Source organism: Ursus americanus, chromosome 8 (assembly GCF_024610735.1).
Source record: "Ursus americanus isolate L20-20 chromosome 8, mUrsAme1.1.p, whole genome shotgun sequence".
In the NCBI taxonomy this organism is placed as follows: Eukaryota; Metazoa; Chordata; class Mammalia; order Carnivora; family Ursidae; genus Ursus; species Ursus americanus.
The window spans coordinates 13,600,204-13,617,881 of NC_142134.1; the positions used below are offsets into that span (position 1 = coordinate 13,600,204).

At 42.7% G+C, this 17,678-nt stretch overlaps 1 protein-coding gene across 1 annotated transcript in view; it reads left to right on the top strand.

Annotated features, from left to right (window-relative positions):
* The first annotated feature begins 5,381 nt into the window (after positions 1–5,381).
* The window catches only part of GPRIN3 (GPRIN family member 3), a 68,642-nt gene continuing 56,345 nt past the window's right edge, over positions 5,382–17,678 (top strand). Inside the window, exon 1 of the mRNA XM_045791919.2 lies at positions 5,382–5,760. The gene's annotated coding sequence lies outside the window, so the exon portion shown is untranslated. The remainder of the gene's footprint in view (positions 5,761–17,678) is intronic.

Below are 17,678 nucleotides of genomic sequence, written 5' to 3' on the forward strand. Positions count from 1 at the left end.
GTGAGATCGAGCCCCACATTGAGGGCAGAGATTACTAAAAAAATTAAATTAAAAACTTAAAAAAAAAAAGAAAATAGTATAGTACAAAGACTTGGTCCTCACAGAACTCTGAGTTTATTAAGGAGACAGACAGACAAAAACACAAATTATAGTACAGTGTTCTATTAACTACAACAAAGACTGATACTTGATACAGGCATATCACAAAGGAGGAAATAATTAAGTATGAGAATGGGTGGTTTTGGCAAGTGTTCCTGTAGGAGGTGAAAGCTAAACCGAATTTTGACAGGTGAATAGGAATTTGATAAGTGGCTATAAGGAAAGGACATTTCAGGGGGAGGGTGGGAGTAGGGCACAAATAAAAGCAAAGTCCTTGTGTTGTAGGACAGTATACTAGTGTGTTCTAAAAACTATTACAGGAATAGAAAATGTGAGTTTAGGGAGCAGCAAGAGATAATGCCAGTAGGACAAGCAGTGATTTGAGTTTCTCTTATCCAATCAACTGAACAAGACTAGTTTAAGAATATTCGAGATAAAGACAATCTAAACATTTGGCAAGAGGATATTGATTAAATATACAATGGAATACGAAGGACGCAAGGAATAATGCTACAGAAGGCTATTTAGTATCAGAAGAGCCTGGACAGAAAGAGGTGGTTGGGAAGGGAGGGAGGGTGGAAAGGAGGGAGGAAGAGAGGAAAGGAGGGGAGGGAGGAAGATAAGTAGGAACCTGACTTCTGTGCCTTGCTGTGATCATTCAGAAATCCAAACGCAGTCAGGTAACATCAAAATGGACCTGAATGTGAATCTTCAGTGTTTCTATACTGATTCTCTGTGAAAGACACTGCTAAGTGATGATCCCAGAGACGATCTTCCTTCTCTCTTACTGACAGAACCTCAGTTTTGATTGGAGCACCAGGATGTTTAGCCTTAAAAAAAAAAAAAAAATCAAGGGGAGCCCATTCCTCCCTCCTAGGTGCTCATTTTTAGACCCCCCCCTGGGTGATCTTGTGACTGAATTCTGGCCAAATACTAGGAGAGTGGGTTCTGGAAAAATTATTTTTCTTGCATGAAAAAAGTAGACATTCCCTTTTCCATAGGAATTGTTTTCTTCCTGTTGTAGAGGAGGAAAAAAATCCCGTCCTTCTACCCTCCTAGCTTCTCCAGCAGAGGCCCTACAAATGAGACTTCAAAGACAAATTAACAAGGGAAAAGGAAACAGAACTTTTTGCATGTGCACTCTGCATCGATGCAGTAGAAACTCAGTGGTGCATAACCCAAACCAGGGGGCTTATCGTAACACAGAAGAATGAGTTTATAGAGAAGTGACAAGACAAATGAAAAGGCAGGTATAGGCTTTTAGGGACAGCAAACTGTGGGAAGGTGAGTATATGAGGGGAGCCTAATGAAAGACCAGGGTTATGTTAGTAAGATTTGTTTGCAGACCCATCTTGGAGTGGGTTCTCCATCTTCTCCATGGCCATAAAACTTCCCCAGGAAAGCGGGTTTATGGCATTCCTCATTTCTCAGAAGTTTGCTTTTTGTCAGATAAGGAAAGCTCCAAGAAGCCTTTCTTTCTGCATCTGTTGATTCCCATTGGCCTCCAGCTCAAAATAATCCTTATTGCCAAAGGGGCATATTCTGCAGTGGCATATTCGGATCCCCTACAGTGTTCTGAATGTAGTTTGTAATGCTAGAATTCGCGTAGCTTTGGCAGCCTTCTTGTAGCCACGCAGCAGTAAGTCTCATTAGAGCCCAGTACTGGGCCGAATGCAGGGATATAAAAGAAATTGAAGTTGTGGTACCTGAGACCAAAAAGTCTATAATCCAGGGTGTCAAGACATGTACCTGAATTAACAGAGAACAATTAGAAAACAACTTAGAGTGTTACTCAGTGCCGACTAATGTAGCACTCACTGATGGCAGCCCTCCAGAATCTACTGTCGGTAACTTGGTCCTTCCAATGCTTCTTGCCAATCCAGCTAAACCGACGAGGTTTTTAGGAAAGACGTGACATTTAGAGAAGATTCGAGTCTCAAATTCTCATCTTTTAAAAATACATTGCTGCTCCTGGTTAAACACGATTAACAGCTTTCACTCAGAAAGGAAATATACCATCAGATAAGCATTGGGCTAGACGTTGGGCTTCAGTCTTGGGAAAGGCACTTTAGCTGTGGGACATCGTGAAGGTTATTTGAACACCTGATCTGTAAATTGGAGATAATGATCCATCCAACAAATATTTCCTGAGCACTTAATAAGTGTTGGAAACTATTTTAGGTGATAAGGATATAGAAGTAAACTAGAGACGAAGTCCCTGCCCTCATAGATAATAGATATCAATAAACAAATATAGACTCCATCAAGATGCAGTGGTAAGCCCAGTGGAAAAACCTAAAGAGGGGGGGCGGGTAAGAAGGATTAAAGAGTGGCAGGTAAGTGGGGAGGGGAGCTGCAATTTTACATAGAATGGTCAAGAACATCTCTTGGATAAGAGGCTTACATTTCCTTCCCTGTGGGTGTTTGTGCACAGGCGTGTGGGGGGGGGGGGGGGGAGTGCGCTTGCATGCGCATGCGCAGGCCTGCTTTTCTGGGGGCTTAGGCGAGGAAGTCAAATGACTGAAAACATGTAAAAAGTGCTTGGTAAATTACTGGGCACTATGTGAGCATAAAATGTTATTATCATTGTTATATTGCAGGGGAAGTTTAAACTCCTTAGTTTAGCATTTAAGATCCTGAGTGACACAACCTTCCAACCTACCTTTTAGTTTTTATATCCACTCTCCTGTATAAACCTAACTTCCAAATTTACCTAATGCATTTGGTAATTAATTGTGTACCATCTCCTGTTGCTTCTCCATTATTTCTTCTGTTGAAATCCTTTATTATTCCACTTTTCATAAATTCTGTGTCCCCAAAAAAAAACATTTCTATATCAGAGTGTTTTTGTAAATGCCTTGAGCATAAAAGGTGTTCAATAATTTTTTTGACCTTGTTTGACATACTGGTTTAAAGTATCTCATCACTTTGAAATCTCATACTCAATTTTGCATCAGTTTTGACTTGCCTTGTTTATCCTGGAACGGTGTATTCTTTGAGAAGCGAACTTTTGAAAAATTCTCTATTGCTAAAGAGGGCCTTTCATGGTGGTTAGGACGTCCCCTAGGGATTACCTCAGTGTCATTCAGACCAATAAGCATGCCCTAATCCTCTATGTCCTTTTCATGACCATATTCTTATGGATCTTCATGGCCTTTTCATGTTCTTGGGGTGTTTCTTGCAACTACACATTTTTTATGGTCCCTTGAAGGCTTTCAAGTGAATTTTTCCACTGAAAGAAATTTCCAGCAGTTAGAGAAATCAAGCAGAAGAGAGGGATGAGTAAGGCATAGTGGAAACTATAGGATAACTACTAAGTGAGGTTTTGGTAGGCATAATAATGATCCTCCAAAAACATCTACATCCTAATCCCTGGGACCTATGAATATTTTACCATACACGACAAAACGGCCTTTGCAGATGTGATTAAGTTAAGGATCTTGCAATGGAGAGATTATTCTGAATAATCTGGGTTGACCAAAAGTAATCACAGTGGTCTTTATTTAAGGGGTGCAGGAGGATCAGAATAAAAGGAGGTAAGACAATAGAAATCAGGATCTGAGTGATGTGGTCACAAGCCAAGGAATGTAGGCTGCCTCTAGACGCTGGAAACCATAAGGAAGGAAAAGATTATCCCGTCAGTGCCTCCAGAAGGAATGCAGAGCCCTGCTGATCCTTTGATTTTTAGCCCTATAAAGACCTATTTTTCAGGCTTTAGACCTCCAGAACTGTAAGATAATACATTTGTGCTGTATTAAGCCACTAAATCTGTGGTAATTTGTTACAGCTGCAGAAGGAACCAAGGCAGTGGTTTAGTAGAAACAACTCCTGGACTCGAAATCAGTCACGGTCTAGCCCCTACTGCCTGCATGTTAATTGTTAATCTCAGGAAAAATCACTCTACCTCAGTTTTCTCTTCTGTAACATGAAATTATCCCCGCCTTACAGTGTTGTTATGAAGACAGATAAAATGGTTTATGTGAGCACTTGTAAAGTGTTTCGTGCTACACAAATGTTAGGTGTAAAACTTTGACAAAGCTTTTCTTAGTGAGGGTGAGAACTAGAAGAAAGACATCTGTCCTTGGTGCACCAATACCTTAAATGAGAAAATGTAAACTATAACCACCATAAAAACATAACCACCCTGTTGTTTCAGAAGGGGCCTACTGCAGGGATGGCCACTCTGCTCACTTGTCACAACCCTCTCTCCATCAACCAAATTGAACATGATGAACTGATTACTGCATTGTTTGACCAAGAGCCAAGACACAGTCTTAGAGATCTTCTTAATCCACCTTAAGAAAGCTGCTCTCGGGCACGAAATAATTTATTTCAAAACACTGGCCTAGTATTTTAGAAAATTTGGTCCTTTGGCCAGCAGCTTGGACATCACTGTGAGCCTCTTAGAAATGCAGATCCCCAGGCCCACACAGGACCTGCTGAATCAGAATCCACCTTTCAACAAGATCCTTGGGTGAGTCCTGTGCAGTGGTTGAGAGGATATATTTTGGAGTGGTTTGAATCTCAGCCGGGCAGGTTACTACGGTGTGACCTCAAGCAAAGCGTCTAAATCATGGAAGCCTGTTTTCTTGCAGTGGAGAATAATAATCCCCTCACTGAGTTGTTGTGGGAATTAGAGAAGGCACATATAGGGCATTTTGCATAGTGCCTGCCAACAATATTCAGTTAATAATAGTGCTTTTCATGGTATCATTTACACCATCTACAGCTGCTAACCATACTACACATCCATTTAGTATTACTGAAGCCACTCAGCAGGGACGATTTTCAAAGCCATCCACGCCCATGGATGGGGGCGGGGGAGTGAGGAAGGACAAGAAAACTGTCCGCAATGCCATCTCCAAATACGCAGGACACTGTACATTTTGCAACACATATAAACGTCGGGGGATTCCTTGCTTTCAGATCTGCACTGCACGTGGCTTGATTAGAAACCGTCTGCTGGAGTCTAGACACAGCCATGGAGTCTGGTGACCTGTGGGAAGGAGCAAGGGCCAGATTTCCCGCTGAGTCGCTCTCGGTCCCATCCTCTACCTTAATCTCTTTCTTAACTTCCATCTGCCTCTGGTCACCTTGCAGCAGAACCGTAACCCTTCAGCCTGTACCCAGCTACGCCCCTGGCGCGCAGCGAGTCGCCGCCGCAAACCCTTCCCGGGGGACCTGGAAGGCTGGGCTGGGGTGCGGCGGGGGCGGAGCTCGGCGTCCTGCCGCCGCCGCCGCCGCCGCCCGCGAAGCTGCAGCCCCTTCCTCCGAGGCTCTGGCCGGGCGGCGCTGCCCTGCGTGGACAGGTGGGCGCCTGCCGGGCCTGACGGAGGAGCAGTCGGGCACGTGAATGCCCACCTCCAATTTGGCTCCGTGCCCGGCAGCGGCAGCGGCGGCTGCAGCCCCGCGGTGGGGGCGGCCCCCGCGGTCTCCGCCCGGCTCCTGCGCGCCGCCTCTGCTCTTTGCATAGTAATTTCAGTTCCTGCAAGCACCCAGCTCGCTCCCGGAACGGGTCTGAAAAGGACCGCCGCTCCAGAGCCCGCCGGAGCCATCCGTGTGGCGCCGAGAGCCGCCGCTTGGGATATGCGACGGGAATTCCAGCCCCGCCACAGCGCAGGCAGTGGCCCCGCCGCGCCGGGGAGAACCGGGCGAGAGCAGGTAGGCGACCGGCGGCCGCGGGAGGAGACGCCCCCCCGCGCCACCTCTGCCCGGCGTCCAACCCGTGGGACCGGCGCTTTGCGGTGTGCTCCGTACTGACGGGGGGTGGGTTCAGTCCCACATTTTGCCCGGTGATCGTTTGCCTGTTGCTCTTGTCCCCATCCCATCCTGCGCTCCAGGAGCGGCCGTCTTTCTCGCAGGTGATGAATTTCTCTGCAAGGTCATTGCTCCCTTAGGCTCTGGCTTTGAAGGTAAATGGGAGCAGATGCCTGCTGTTCTCGTTCTTGGGCGGGGGGGTTTATAATCAATCGGGTCTGCACACTGTGAATATCCAAATAGATGTGTGTGTGTGCGTGTGTCTGTGTGTGTTTGGTAATACTATACTTGCATTTTTCTCATTTTCTGATGCATATTCTCTTTAGGGTCAAAACACTATAGTTTGTGTGTGTGTGTGTGTGTGTGTGTGTGTGTGTGTGTGTGTGTGTTAATACACGCACACATTTACATATATAGTTTTTCTTGAAATAAGTGGTGAGAGAAGGAGGGCAGGCAGAGGTTGAAAAAGGGAAATCATTGTAGAGACCTGTTCAGTATCTAGAGGTGAACTTTGGAACCACATTAAATCAGGGTAGAGACTAGAGGCTATAAATGGTTCTTTGGAGATGGATTTTAGAAAAGATCTGAACAGTGCCAGCCAATACACACAACAGATTTTCATCCTATCCAGGCAGATCGAAAAGATATACGCAAAATTTCAGACGCAACAATGGACAATGAAAGGGGGGGTGCAGGGGAAGCGGGGGGGGGGGGGGGGGGGCTTGGCCACTGGGAAGTGAATTTTGGGTGGTGGGAAGACAGAAAATCACTGTTGGATTTAAAGGGCCTCCTAACGAAGCATTGGGAGAAAGCACTGCTTGAAGTGTAGGCAGTTCAAGGTTAAGATGTGAGTGTCCAGAAAGCAGCAGAGGCAGTGGGGAAAAGGCAAGCAAGGGTTTAGGGGAGGAGGGGAGAAAAAGGCTCAGAGTCACCAAGAAGCAGCTCCCTTTGGTTAAGGTATCTTCTTCCAGCTAAAGCAATACCTGGTTATGGCCCATCTGAATATTTTTCACAACACATTTGTTAAAGAACCATCGGTCCATATTTTCATTTTATTTTTGCGAGGAATCTGGGTCATGATGGGACTGAAAGAAACTGAAGTGTTTACAACACCAGCAAGATTTGGAGAGAGAGTTGATTAAGGCTTAGCTTCATGAAATATTTACACATCTCTTGCGTGGGCTTTTGTTTGCTCTTGTTGGTGCTGCTGCATATTTTACTTTGATAATGCTTTGAGTGTACTTCTCTCGAATGTGCTTATTTTCCAGTTATAAACTATTCTTTCTTTCCATTGTGTTCACCATTGGCCTGCCCTGAGTCTGGGAATAAAGACACATGAGTCACAGCATAGAGAAGAAAATCTGCTCTGTCGCTATCTGCGAATGACAGGAGTTTGTATTAGAGAATGTTCTTTAAATAGAATCACAAAGAGCACTTTTCAAGTTTGTATGTGTTGGGGGGGGAGAAATGGGTTGTTGATTCATAAACAGAAAAAAAAAATAGTAATTGCCATTGCAAGTCTAGATGTTATATCCCTGGGATTTATTTTGGAAACAGAGCAGAGGAACTCATGGTGATCCGTGCAGAGTGTGTTGTGTTGTGGCGAGACTTCCCCTAATCACTAACTAGACTTGGATGGAGATGATGAGGACAAAATCAAAAGTGCAGAGCTTCACATGGGAAGTGGAGGCCTGAAGCCTGGCCGGACTCAGATCTGTCTCAATGGGAGGTCGGGGTGGGGTCCAACAAGCTGTTTTGAAATTTGGGTGTTTTTTCATTGCCTCAATACACTTGCCTAAATTATTTGATCCTGCGACATTTTCTTGGTTGTGCCTCAAATATACTTGAAAGAATATATTAGACACAACTCTCCTTCACTGTATGAATTTCCAGTCAGAAAATGTACAGCTGATGGGGAAGGCTTAAAATATCAGTCATGGAATCTCACATCCTAAAAGATGGGCCTCCGAGATTCAGGACACGGCATTCCAGCCCCAGCTCACACTTGAGTTCCTTCAGTGGTAACGGTTTCTGCCCTCTGGGCACTCACTCACTCATTCATTGATTCATTCATGCATCCAGCATTTGTTTATCCAGAACTCACCGTGGTCCTAGACTGTGGAATAGAAGAGTGCGCGAGACACAGCCTCTGCTGGTAAAACTTGGGAGACCGGGAGTACCAGCTAGTTAGGTGCTCTGACAGGGCCTGCACAGGGTGCCGTGGAAGCCAGGTTGTGGAGGTAGAGGACAAGGACAGCGCCCGGAAACCGAAGGACCAGAGGAGCTGGTCTGGTAAAGAGAGAGGAGCAGTCCTGGTACGGGGACCAACGGGTGACTAGGCCCGGGAAGAGCAAGTAGCTCTAGGTGGGTGAAAAACTGCGAGGAGACAAAGACGGAAAGATGAGGCTGAAAGGAAGCTGTGCGACCCTCAGACTGAAGTCCGGCCGAGCCGCTGACTCGTCTGCCCAGTAAACCGTTCGGCCTGGCCAAGTAGGTAGGAGCATTTATATGGAGGCGCTCCGTTGTTCACGTCACCCAACTTTATACCCTTCAAATATCTAGAAACCTCCTGTCTTAATTTGTAATAACCTGACTGAAAGACAGACGTGCCCTTGAGAGAGTCGTAATTCTCTGAGCCTCCATTTCTTCATCCACGAAATGTCTACTCCCTACTTCGCGTATTGTGAGAATAAAAGGGAATGAGAGAATGGAGATGGGAGTTTTATAGAAATGCAGAGAATCTTATTTTTATGATAACAGTGCTCAGGGGGAAAAGGTGGAAAATATGGTATATGCCAAGGATTTAATTGTCCCAGAGGACTCCAAAAGGCACAAGCATGATGGTCTGAAAAACTGAATGGAAAAAAAAAAAAAAAAAGTAACTCAGAAACACGTGCTAAAGAGAGCCAAAAGGTCTCCTACAAGTTTCAAATTATATTTTAAGTGAGGGAAATATATACAGTGGTCCCATAGTAATCAGTAAGCGCCCTTCCAGAACTGGTCACAACCCATTGTGAAGTCAGTTTACTGGGTCTGTTGGCATTTTCATTTTCAAAAACATAAAATAGAGTAAAGCAGAATGGAAGGGTAAGTAAGTATAGTTCATGGAACTTTTTAATTAAATATATATTTATTTATAGGTGTATATACACATAGGACTATGATGTAGAATGTATATCTGATTATGCATCATGTTCCAAAAAGTCCAAAAGCTACTGCTTTAAGTGACAAAGAAGAGATGCTCCCAGTTTGTAAGACCCCAAGAGACAACCGGGAGATCTGATACCCAACAAGCATTTACACAATATTCTGAAGAGCCGAACTGCCTTGAGAAAGGCAAGACATGACGACGTACCAGTAATTCACGGCAGTAAAGTCAGGTGAGAAGGAGACCTTTCAGACTGCATGAATCTAGAAAGCCTTCAAGGAGGAGGTGGAATGTGAGCTACTTTATGAAAAGTGAATGGGTCTGGGTGGGCCGTGAGGAAGGGGTGCTGTTCTAGGAGGAGGAGGTAAAAAATGAGGTGGGGTGATGTGAGCTTTATTTAAGAATCGTTTAGAAAAGAAAAAAATACTATCGAGTTGGGGAGAGAATTGCAGCAGAATTTCTGTTTAGACTCTGACTCAAGAGTTGCTATTTATTTTATATCTAAGATTTCTCTTCCTAATACTACTGCTTTAAGAAAATCTAGACAGAATGGCCATCACGTCATACATCTGTCATTTCCTGCCTTTAAAAAAATCTCTTTTGCAATAATTTACTGGCTAGACCTCGTTTCAATTGAATTTAATAAACAATTGAAATCACGTGATACACCACGTGGTAGCATGAGCATTTCATTTCTCAGAACACAAGTACCATCATTGGCACAGAGGGTCAAGGGTGATCGAGTGACTGTCACAAATCGGGCAAACCTTTCTATTGTGTTCTTTCTCTAAGTCTCCTTTCCCGCGTTCCTCGTGGGTATAAAGCCCTGTGCTAGAAACCCACAGCTTCATGAAGATGAAACAGACTGCTTGGTACTCACAACCCCAAAAGGAAGGGCAGAACCTGGCAGATTTTGTTTTTCAGTTGCTCTATGACTTCTTCATCATTTTAGTTAAATATTTAAATATGATCGTATGCATTTTCAGAAGTTAACATAGTGTGTTTTGCTGCAACCTGATAGCTATTTCGAGGAGATAAAATCTGATGCGGAAGTGTTTTTTAAGATGTTTGGTGGGCTCCTTTCAGCTCGTGCTGTCTTTCCTGTGGACTCAAACAATGTTATGATATTGATACCCTTTTGAATAAGAGCTTTAACCAGAAGAAGAAACCCAGGTACCTAAATTAGTTGATTTGGAGTTGAGTCTAATATAGAGATTCACTTTTTTATAAAGATGTCCTGGACTCCTCTTTCATCTTCCTTCTCCACATCAGAATGTTTAGATCAGTGAAAACCTAAGTTTTTTTGCATAAGAGTCAAGTCCAGAATAATAAAAACGTTTAGAGGCTTCATTTGAATTGAAAAGACATTTATTGAATTTCATGGGGGAAAATGTAAACGCGCGTACCATTTAGATTACTTACTGTCTTGAATGCCAGTGAGGAAAATTTTCACAGCTTTTTATCTGGGCTTATTGGAGTTGGCAACACAATAACAGCTTTCTAATTTTTCATGTCTGTAATTAGATTGTCGGCTTTATTTTAAAGCTAGCAGCGTAATTGGGGGGCTGAACTATTATTTTCAGGCAATGATAACTGACCCTTAGCTGGAAAGTTAAATGCTATGACCCATTGACTCTAAATCCGAATCTGGAGGTAGGGCTTAGAAATCTATATTTTATGCTGGTCCTAAAGTGATTCCAATACCCAGGCTTGAACACCCCTGTTTAGTCCTGCCTTTGCTTACAGGGAAATAAAAAGACAACGGGTGAGACCCAGATGAGTGAATAACTTGTCCTAATCATTGTTAGAGCTGGGGCTAAAATCTAGACCTCTTCTTTCTAATTCTCTACTGCTTTTCTGCTAAGGGCAGAAGGAACAGGGTCTGAGGGGAGGGTTTGAATGGTTTCAGAGTGGTAGGGGGAAGGGAATCTAATTATTCCTGCAGCCCTTCCTCCCAAATTGAGAGTCAATGCAGTGAGCCTTTCTAAGTGACAGTGCAGTGATCTCTGTCCCAGGGGTCTGATGTGGCAGGAAAACTGTGGGCATCAGCTGTGTGATCTGAGGCAAGGCGCTTTCTTGGCCTTACACACCAAATTCAATTTAAAAATGTTAATTCTTGGGTCTTAAACCCAGTGGATACTCAAGCCAGCCCTGGAAAGATTGCTTTAGTCAGTAGTCACAGCTGGTGACACTTGCAGACCCAAGCAAACCCTGAAAAAACTCAAGGCTAGAGAATAAAAATTCCCGAAGTCACAGGCACCTCCAGGGACCTCGGCGCTCTTGCTAATTCAGTAACAGACAGCTGGACAGAGAGCTCCAGAGCTCCTTAAAAAATCACATTTGCATCTACTAATTTTCTGGGGAAAAGGAGTTGCAGAGGATCCTTTTTTAAGCCTGAATTGCAAATGGTCCAGCAAAGTGGGAGATCTGGTTTAGGGGGAATAATCAAGATGTTTTATGGGGATAGACTCTTGATTGTTTTTTTCAGGATCTTGATTTCTAAATAACCTAAAATTAAAACAATCATATTAGGTCTATGGGAGACTCTTCTCTTTCTTTATAATGTACAAATTTGGGTAAATTAAATGCTTGAGGGAGTTAAGCATTTGTGTTCCCTGTATTTTCTCAGTAATCAGAGCATCTTTTTTGTTTCAATTCTGTTGACAGTTTGTCTAAAATGTAATAGTCTGTGACTATACGTCTGCCTTAATAAGTACAATATGGCAGATATCATCAGGATTCAGAATTTTGCATCAGTTCCAGATTTTTATTCTGAATTATGGCCGTGTAGGACAGGGCTGCTGAATATTATATAGAATTATTTCATTGTTTCCCTTCTTTTTTCCTCTGATGTGAATTTCCTTTCTCTTGATACACTTTTTTAAAACTGCTGCTGTTCAAAAATGCAAGAGGTACTTGACTCGTTGTGGATTCCACTTTGTTGGATTTTGGTCATTGCCTTTGCCGTTACATCATTTTGGAATGCTCAGTCCTTCATCCTAAATCAGCTTCTCAAGCCCGTCAAAACATGGTTTAAAGATCAATTATTTCAGCAAACCCTCCGTGATTCTTATGCCCTGTCTCTAACGATTTTCTTAAACATAGCAAGAATTTTTAATTTATACTTAGTTATATTGTTTCCTAAGCATGCCTTTCTTTGAATCCTTAAATTATTTCTCCTTGAAAAATGCAGGTAAAAATGAAGTGACTAGAATTTTAATGCTAATGAGAATTTTAATCAGCGCTAAGGTTAATAAATGGATGTGCGTTTTCCCTTGCATCCTTGAATGAGTCAAAATTGCTTATGACAAATGGGTGTGGAGGGTTGGTCTTGTTTCCATGTTGAACATGTTCTGAAAGCAGTCAGAGAACAGAAATCGGTCAATGTCAGGGTCAGGGGCTGAGCTCTCATTAAGTGAGTGAAATGCCTATGCAGTCTCCTTTCACATGGGGATGATTTCATGTCTATACATACAGACTCTCAGAGCAGAAGAATCCCTGGCTGCGAGCATCTGAGAGACCTGATGCACTTCACTTAACCTGTCCAGTCCTCGGGTTTGAAGATGTATGTACCAGATCAGAAATTAAAAGCTAGCAGTTTGTGGGCCCAGCAGGAAGATCATGTTTTATTTGGCTTGCAGGTATTTCTTTTTAATTCAGCCAGTATTTAAAAATCAAGAGCTATATTGTACAAAATGAAACACTGATGCTTATTCTCTGGGTAGGAGCTAAATAAGTATGTGCTATCTCTTTATTTCACATTAGTCCCCACCACTTCCTACCGTCTCTCTGACACTGAGGCTTCATATAAGTCACTTGTATTCAACAACTTCATTTCATAGGAATTGAGTTTGTGACGTCTGGACTAGATGTTTCCTAAGTATCATCGAGCCCTCCAGTGCTGCGACTGCACTCAGGAAACGGATGTGCCTCTACCAAGTAGAGAGATCCTTGCATGAATGTGGTTAACTCCCATAAACTATAATGAGAGTCTAAAAAGTTTCCATCATCAAAATATGTAGATTCTGTGAAAGGTTAGGAGATACAAACTGAGTTGACCCCGTCTGTTAGTAAGAGAATAGGGAATTTTGTTTGTTTGCTTGTTTGTTTACCATCCACATTTGGCAACAAGCAAACAAAAAGAACTGTCTAAACCACAATTTATTTATTCTTTAACTTAACCTTTAATTTAACCAACAACTACAATTTTACATCAGATTGCTTTATGTATTTTTATTATTATTTTTTAAGATTTTTAAACAGATTTTATTTATTTATTTGACAGAGAGAGCGTGCCAAGCACAGGCAGGGGGAGTGGCAGAGGGAGCAGCAGGCTCCCCGCTGAGCAGGGAGCCCAATGTGGGGCTTGATCCCAGGACCCTGGGATCATAATCTGAGCTGAAGGCAGACGCTTGACCTACTGAGCCACCCAGGTGCCCCTAAAGATTTTATTTAATTATTTGTCAGAGAGAGAGAGGAGTGGGCGCGAGCGCGAGCACAAGCAGGGCGAGCGGCAACAGAGGGAGAAGCAGGCTCCATCCCAAGACCCTGGGATCATGACTTGAGCCCTTGAGCCAAAGGCAGAGGCTTAACCACTGAACCACCCGGGTGTCCCAGTGTATTTTCAAATGCACCATATGTTTATGTTATATACACCTCTTCCGGTGTATACCAAACGTGCATAGCCTCCTGGAAGCCCAAAGCATATCGCAATCTTTCAAGTACTGGTGCGTTCCATTCAGTCAGCTTGGCGGTTGAGAACCAACTGTCAGAAGTAGTACCAGCTCCTATCCCCACTTGTGGCGCCGTCTGTGCAGCTGAGAAATGCTCATCTAATGATGACAGTTGGCTGGGCTCTCAAGCCATCGCCCAGATCGCCGCACAGTCTGGCCCCTGGCTCCCGTGGAACTGCGCTGCCGACATGGCCCACCGCGAGCTGACTGTGGCGGAGTTGATCCATTCGTGTTGTAAATAAAGACAGATGCCCTTTTGAGACAATAAGATGAAAAACTCAGGCAGAGCTCTACCGTAGAGAAAGCTCTTAATTAATAGCTCTCTGCAATCTCAGTCTTTCTCAACAAGTGCTGCCACTTTCCCTCCTCGTGCACACTTCGCTGCGTGCCACCCCCACATCGTGCCTCCCACCTCGCTTCTAAAAACGTCCTCACATCGAATTATTAATCCCAGAGTGCCGCCGTCTTGGCAGCTTCACTCCAAGAAGACGGTGCTGAGAATAGTAGCCGTGGAAGCCAACAGAGGACACAGCGCCACCTCGACCCCATGCTTGCTTTGGACAGGGTGCATTTCCCTGTAGGATGATGTCCACGTCTGTAAGTATTAGGCCTCCTATCACCTAAAATGTATTGGTAATATATAAAAGACCACGGGTGTTAAAATTTTTTAGGGATAAAGTTCATTTTTCCTCAGTGATTTTAAATAACATAGATTTAGTGACACTGAAACTTTCATGCTTGTAGGAAGAACCCTTCTATTCCCCTGGTGGTTATATGGATGTTTAATATTGTAATGATGAGTTTTTAAAGATCATCCCTCTGGGGTTTGTGGCTTTTGAGTAGTGAGTCTAACTCTCAGGGAGGGATGATAAAAGTTGATAATGTGAGCTTGATGGATTGGGGATGTATCAGTTACTTCTGCTTTGCAAATGAAATAAAAGCAGTCCTCAAACTGGAAATAGGAATTTACTTAAGAGATGAACTATAGAATGTGAAAGGGGGGCTGGCTGAAGCTCTGATTTAAGAAAGGCAGATGCTTGGATCACTTAATAGATTTGTATTGAGTACTTGATATATATGTTGGGCCCTGCGCTATGTGCTAGGGATTCAAAAATGAATAAAATATAGCCTGAACTCTGAAATATCTCCCAGACTCCTGGCCTACATACACATGTTCATAAATATGGCTCAGCAAAGTTAGAGTGGGCTCTCTTCCTGGGAATTCCCAATTCCCAAGGATTTGGGAATTCCCCCAGCAGCCTCACAAGCAGGCTTCTTTCTCTGTCCCAAACAGACACCTCTGAACCTCTCTCTTCCTTCCTCGAGGCCCTAGCAATTCACTTACTTTCCGTTCCTCTTCGCAGCTTCACCACCTGCTCGCCACACCTGGTTCCTTCCTTCCCAGCCAGGCCAACTTGAAAACGAGAGGAAGCCTTTCCCACACTATACTTCCTTAATGTCGTCAAAAATAAAAATGTAGACATATGTACTTTCAACTTCATTCCGCTAAAAACAACTAAGACACAGAGGGTCGCAAATGGGACCAAGATGGGGCAGGTGTAAGATTAAGAAAATTTGTAAGTTTCTGCTGGCAGCTGGTTTATATGCTATAGGAAATTTCCTGCCTGTGAGTATACCAGAACCTCAATGTAACTTCATTCCCTCCCTTTTTCTTCTATTCGAGAAAACATCTACAAATGCAAGTGAGATAAATGAGAGTAACATTTTTATAGAAATTACTTTATCATTGAGATTAGCGTAGCTGACATTAGAGAAAACTGCTCTAAATTAGTCTTTTAATAAATCACTTGCTGTCAGTGGTACTTTACTATTGCTCATAAATGGTTTGTGATAGGCTAGTGTATTTTAAGACAAAGGCCACTGTTTTGGATTATTGCTGAGACCCTCGATGATCACCTCCACCCTTGGAAAATGATCTTGAATCAGATCATTATTGGATAACGTGCCCATTTCAGGGTACTGAAAACACTTGGGTGTTTTCATAATTGCTCCGTGAAATACCCCATGTCCTCATTCTGTCCTTTTTTTCTAAAGTGGTCCTTACCCTCTTCCCTGGTCTTTCTCTTCAGCGCGTTAAGACCCTGGAAGGTCAAGCGGTAATTCATGTCTCTAGAATGCTTGGTGAGTGATTCTACCTTTGTGTATTCACCCCCCACTGTGAAGGGACCTTTCTTGAGGCAGAGGGGAAATAAGAGAAGAGGGTGGCACCTAGATTTCCAAACTAATGATGATAAGTGGAAACCAGCCAAACACATGGGGGCAAGGATGTAAAGTGGGGTAAAGGGGAGAGAAGGAGCCTAAGGGAACCACTCAGGGAACTTTTGCCATCTTGGTTCTAGGACGTAAGAGAACCCTAGTACATTTCTCTTCATCCATCTACTTTACACTGTAAGGACACAGGAGATGGAGAGACTACAGATCTGTATAGTTAATGAATTCCAACTCTTTCAAAACTGGATTCTTTAGGCTTTTCTGTTAGTGATATCCTGCTAAACCCATTTCTCATCGAGACCAATCTATGAGGTTTGTACTATTACTTCCCGCATTTTAGAGGTGAGGGAACAGATTAAAAACCTGCCCAAGGTCCCTCAGATAGTAACCAGCCGAGCTGTGTGAACATTCAGTTGTCCAACTTCAACGGTCACAGGCTTCACTACTGGGCCACACTGCAATGCATTAACATTATTAATTATTATCACCACTGGGTCAAAAGAAGCAGAAAAGGTTGGATTTTATAGACAGATTTCTTTTATCTCGGATTGCAAGTGCTGAAAAACCAAATTGAAAGCTTCTAAATCAGAGATAAGTCATTCTTTAAGTAAACAGAGTGAGTTCAAGGACAAACATTTTAGGTTAAAACTTTACAAATCATTGTATAGGCGGTTAAGATGAAAAACAAAAATTTTTATCAAAATATCCAGGTGACACATATGTTGAGCAAACAACGTTTCTTTGTTTCTCGAGAGAAGAACCAAATACATATCAGATAGTCACGTGTACACACACGTTCGCAGACACACAGAGAACAAGAACAACGAAGCATGTGCCTGTGTTTAGCCCTACCTATGGACTTTGGACTCAGACACTATTTATAGAACTAGTGTTTCCGTGATTGATGTTTTAATCATAGATACTCATTTACTTATGAAAGTTGAGCAATTCCTCATTATAGCTTACAGCTAAGTGTTCTACTTGCAAATTAAAGGCTGAAAAAAAGGCAGTCTATGTACAGAAGGCTCATTTGAGACAAGTTCCTTCTTAAAACTATATTTCTAATAATTAATGATACTTGACAGGAGGATGAATAGATCATCTCTGTCCATTTTGAAGATGAAAATCCACTAATTGTTTTTAAAGCCATGACTTCTGATTTAATTTATTTTTAGTTCCTTAATAAGCAATTGATTTTTTTTCTAGTTAAAAAAAAATGGGCCAAAGTCACCTACGGGCATTGGTCTTATTACTGGACTCTTGTCATCAATCTGGAATGTCTTTACCACTTCGTGTGGTTGCAAAATCCGAATGCTTTGTTCTGAGGGATGGCATGGTAAAATGCACCAGTTCTCAAAATGTGGGAGTTTTTGATCGGTGCCCTGCAAGACGATCTGAGATAGTATACAGATATACTTTTTACTTTGATAGTTATGAAATTGTTTTAATATAAATATATTAAGAATACATTTAAAAGTATATTTTTAAAATATGCTGTATTTTGAAAATATGCTGTATACTAAGAATACTATGTGCTTTATGAAAAATACATTACTAGCACATCAAACATGTGGTTTTACCATTTTTTAAGACCAGGCTAATATTTTCAACTAGTGCACCAGTTAAAGTCAATTGAATAAAGAAGGTTAGGTAAAAAATAGTGTCTGTAGATAAGAAGCACCATAAGGCAAAAATCATGAAAGTGGCAC